Consider the following 5,624-nt stretch of genomic DNA (forward strand, 5'->3'; position numbering starts at 1 on the left):
GTTGAACCTTGATGTAAAGAAAACAAAAATCCTCAGCACTGGACCATTAAATAACATCAAGATAAATGGAGGAAAGTTTGAAATTGTCACAGACTGCATTTTGTGTGGCTCCACAATCAACAGTCACAGAATCAGCAGTCAAGAAATAAAATGACATATTTCATTAAGCAAAACCTCTTTAGAGTAAAGATGTCAGTTTGAGGACTAAGGTATGCCTGACCGAAACCATAGTATTTTCAATAACATTATTTGTGTGAAAGTTGGGCAATGAATAAGGAAGACTGTAGAAGAATTGATACACTTGAATTATGGTGTTGGAGAAGAACATTAAAACCAAACAATTCTGTATTGCAAGAAATACAGTCAAAATGCTCATTGGAAGCCAGGAAGGCCAGACTTCCTATCTCATACTTCGGACACATTGTCAGTAGAGACCTGCCACTGGAGAAGGATATCATGATTGGTAAAGTGGAGGGTCAGCGAAAAAGAGGATAACCCCCAATGAGATGGATTAACACAGTGGCAGCAGCAATGGATTCAAGCATAGAACCAATTGTGAGTTTGGCACGGGACTAGGCAGTGTTTTCATTTTGTTGTGCATAAGGTCGCTAGGAGTTGGTACTGACTCAAGGGCACCTAATGACAACAACAACATATTTTGTGTGAGTGCAAAATCTTGATCTTCCTTTCTGATATGAATGAAAAAGACCACATTCACCAGATCAGTGACATACATACTGTTACTGAGGACTTAATGTGCTCTAGGACTCCTGGTGTGGATCTGTAGGATCAGCACTGGACTGCAAATCACAAGATCTACAGTTCAAACACCCCAGCTGCTCCTTGGAAACCCTGTACAGGGTTGCTATGAGTTGGAATCGACTCTATGACACTTAACAACAGCAACAACAGGCTTGGCCCAACAACTAGTATTAGATTAAGTATTCAGATAAGATAGTAGGAGTGGTGCTGTATGATAAGCACTGAACTGCTAACCATAAAGTGGTCAGTTCAAATCCACCAATCACTCATTGGAAGCCATATTGTTGCTGTTAAATGTTGTTGAGTCGGTTCCGATCCATAGCAACCCTGCATAGGGTTTCCAGGGAGCGACTGGTGAGCTTGAACTGCCTACCTTGCAATTCAAACCGACTTTGCAGTCCAACGCATTAGCCCGCAGCACCACACCAGGACTCCGGAAAACCCTATACGGGGTCGCTATGTGTCGGAACCAACTCCATGGCATGTAACAGCAGCAGCAACAACAACTGCAGGATCCATCTAACTTTTGTGGGGACCAAAGAATGAAATGCAGGATTATTAGGTTTTTAAGTGTGGCACTAACATTTGCCTTATTCCCCATGATGCAATTTTCTTTTTCTGACTTGGGGACAGAGGATCATTTCAAATATTTCCACTCAACTTTTCTTGCTATGGTAATTCTTATCCTACAGGCCATTTCAACCACTTCCAACTATGTTTATTTCACTTATACATTTAATGATCAGGAAAATGACCACTGAGCAGTTCCATGAACCCAGTGGACTCACTGTGAATAGAATCTGGACATGATAATTTATATGCATGAATATCAGTGCCATCCAGTTCCTGCATCTAACAGGTAACTCTGTGGGTATTCTCCCTGCCCCCCAATGTATAATTTACTTGGTAGATGACTATACATCTATTTAGAGTAGGCCTGGGAGAGTCATTTTTATGTGTGCTTCCCATGATGTTGCAGGGGATTTGCTCTTGGGGACCTGACCTTCTTTTATCAGTGGTTTATGGAACTGAAAATGGGCTCAAGGGCAAACGCTGCACAAACGATCATTGGTTTTTATCTGAGTGGTGGACCTTAGCTTCTGTCCTTGATATTTGTCTATTTATCCTTGATATTTTTGCTTGTATGAATTGATCAATACTTTTGTTGGCAGCCCATGTTTCTGACCTTGTGAGTAGTATGTAATATTAACCATCTTTACAACATCTGTGATTCAATCTCCTGGCTGCCATCCTGTCCTTGAAGCTCTGTATGGTAATGGTGCTATCTTGCTTTGATGGCTAAGTGTTGTCACCTCCCCTCTGTTATTTCTGGAGACAATCTTTCCCATTGTTATCAAGGAATCCAGTTCTGTACTGAGGTGAGGGTACTATACTGAGGATATGTCAGTGATGCTAGAGGCCTTCTTAGCAGCACATCTCTTGCTGTTTTGGTAAATTAAATATCCTCCTGGTTCTCCTGCCAAACATAGTGACAGGCCTTCTTATATATTAGAATCATAAAAGTGTTATAACAAAGTGTCACAAATTGGGTGGCTTATGAGGACAGTAATTTTGATAGTTCTGGGAACTATGAGTCTGAAGTCAGGATTTCAGTTATGTTGGTTCCTTCTGGAGACTGTGAGAAAATCTATTGCCTTTCTGTGGGAAAATCTATTGCCATGAAGGCAGAGACTGATGGATTCTGGCAATCTTTAGCATTCGTTAACTTCTAGCTATATCACTCCCGTCTCTGCCTTCATGGCTGTCTTTCCTCTGGGTCTGTGTCTCTTTTCCTCACTCAGATGAGGTTAGGACACCACTCAGATGAGATTGTTGTTGTTGTTAAAGTGCTGTAATGTTGGCGCTGATTCCTAGTGAGCCAGTTAAGGGTCTCCGAGTAGTGGCTGGTGAGTTTAAACCTCAGACCTTGCAGTTCAAACTGACCTCATGGTACAGTGCTTATCCTACAGCTCCACACTAGGACTCCCAAATGATATCAGAACCTACTTTACTCTAATATGACCTTATGCTAATTTAATTGATAACATCTTCAAAGACCCTGTTTCTACATAAGATTACATTCCTAGACTGTATCCACAAAAGAACTTCAGCACATCTTTTTAAGGGACACAATTCAATCCATGACTTCTTTGTTGCTGATGTTAGTTGCTGCTGTTGAATCATTTCTGATTCATGGAAACCCTTTGTGTGTAGAGTAGAACTGTTCTCTAGTGTTTTCAGAGTTGTGACCTACTGGATGTAAATTGCTAGGCCTGTCTTCCCAGGTGGTTAGGATCACTACCTTGAGGCTGATAACTGAACACTTAGCCATTAGTGCCCTTCAGCTACTAATATTCACTCTGGTGTTGTTAAGTGTTGTAGACTCAGCCCTGACTCATACTGATTCTAGGACTAGAATGAAACACTGCCACTCCTACAGCTTCCTCACATTTATGTTTGAACTCATTGTTGAAAGCACGTGTCAATCTGTGTTTTTTTTTAGGTTCTTCCTCTTTTTTACTGACCATCCACTTTACCCAGCATGATGTCCTTCTCCAAGGACTGGTCCCTCCTGATAACATGTCCAAAGCATGTGAGATAAAGTCTTGCTTCTAAAGAGTATTCTGGCTGTATATCTTCCAAGACAGATTGGTTTGTTCCTATGGCAGTCTATGGTATGTATAGCCAATATTCTTCACCAACACCATAATTCAAAAACATCAATTCTTCTCTAATTTTCTTTATATATTGTCCAGGTTTCACATGCATATGAGGTGACTGAAAATGTACCATGACTTGGGTTAGGCGCACTTTAGTCCTCAATGTCTTCTTTGTTCTTTAACACTTTAACAAGATCTTTTGCAGCACATTTGCTCAATGCAATACACCATTTGATTTCTTGACTGTTGTTTCCACTTGCATTGATTCTCGATTTATCATAGCAGTTCATTTTCCAGAGCCTTTTGATCTCCTCTCTCACTCTCTGCTAATGCAAATCTGCTGTTTCTAATTTGTTGAGTAGCTTTGAGAAACTGATGGTCCATGCTAGGAGCCATCCCAGGAATGCTGGCATGTTATTTTGAATTTGAGTGTTTTTAGGATTAAAACCTCTGGAGAAAGAGAAGAAAGCAAAATTACTCAGAAGGAGAAGCTGAGCATGATGCACCACAACAAAGACCTCAGCTGACCCCACAGGTAGCTCTGAAGCAGAGGTGGCTGTTTGTATTTGACCAGAATTGGGGAGATAAGGGTGGGGATTTTATACTTTTGTAGCAAGCAGTCTTTGGGTACAGGCTGCTCCTGGGAAGGGGTCATGACTTCGGAATAGAGCAATTTCTAGTGACTCTCAATTAATGTCATCCTCACACCCATCATCTGGGTAAAGCAAAGCCTCCTACACAATCTCACTTGCCCTATGTTCACTGTGATGTGTATCACTTATAGGGTAAAGTACTTTTACCAACAACCCACATCAAGGTTGGCATCAGGGAAACTCTGAATTAAATCAGCCTTTTATGACATTAAGCAGTTTTAAGATAGAGTGTTGAAGTGGCAAGTAACAATGACAAATTATAGCAGTACTGACTAATATTTGAATCATATTGTACAGCTAACAGTTCATACTTTCATTTTCTTCATCTAAAAAGTGAGGGTATTTGACTAGATGATTGCTATTCAACTCTAATGTTCTACCATCTACTTTTCCTCTCAAGTTTATATCCTAGTATTAGGTCCTGACTCTCCCTGGCTCTGGGCTTAATAGCAGAAGGATAGTATAGGAACATCTGCTAAAATTAACTTAGCTGCTGCATTTGTTAAAATGGACACTTAAATTCTTTTAAAGCAGAGACCTGGTGAAGAGCTGAGCCCTTCCACTGAGTTTTGTGGTAGAAAATCTTCTCAGTTCTACTGAGGTATAGTGGTCCTGAGGATGGGGGATGCCCATGTGGAAGGAATGTTTGTGATAAAAGCCAATTCCCCACAAATTTTCAATGACTGGTGGCACTTAGTAGCTAAGGACTAGAGAGGAGATGCACCTCCCAAAGTGCAGGAGATCTCCATACCAAGAATCAAAATGCCAAGGGTGTTCCTAATGAAAAATAAGAAATTGAGATGTTCCTTGAGTCTTTCCACTTTCTAAATATTTTAAAGGAAAAGCATTGTGGTAGCACATAATAATCATTAAAGAATATTGTTTAAGAAGGGAGAAAAACTAGACATGATCCAAATTATGGATTCCTATATACAAGGCCACCAATTGCCTGTCAGTTTATCATACTGTGGTGACTTGGGAGTTGCTGTGATTCTGGAATTTTAAATTTAAAGGTATTTTAAATACCAGCAGGGTCACCCAAGGTGGACAAGTTGCAGATGAGCTTCCAGACGAAGACAGACTAGGAAGAAGAGGGAGTGACCAGAAAAGTTGTGTGATGACATCAAGAACATCATACAGGAAGAAAGCAAAAAGAAGACAAGAAAGAAGGAGAAGATCAAAATAGATGTCAGAAGAGACACTGAAACTTGCTCTCCAGTGTAGAGATGCTAAAGCAAATGGGAAAAATGAGGAAAACAAGAGCTGAACAGAAAATTTCAAAGATCAGCTCGAGAAGATAAAGCTAAAAATCACAACAAAATGTGCAAAGATCTGGAGTCAGAAAACCAAAAGGGAAGAACACGCTCAGCATTTCTCAAACTGGGAGAACTGAAGAAAAAATTTAAGACTTGACTTTAGTTATTGAAGGATTCTATGGGAAAATTACTGAATGATGCAGAAAGCATCAAAAGAAGACGGAAGGAATACACAGAGTCACTATACCAAAAGGAAATGGCTGATGTTCAACTGTTTCAAGAGGTAGCATATG

This window comes from Chrysochloris asiatica, unplaced genomic scaffold (assembly GCF_000296735.1).
Source record: "Chrysochloris asiatica unplaced genomic scaffold, ChrAsi1.0 scaffold00214, whole genome shotgun sequence".
NCBI classification, from domain to species: domain Eukaryota; kingdom Metazoa; phylum Chordata; class Mammalia; order Afrosoricida; family Chrysochloridae; genus Chrysochloris; species Chrysochloris asiatica.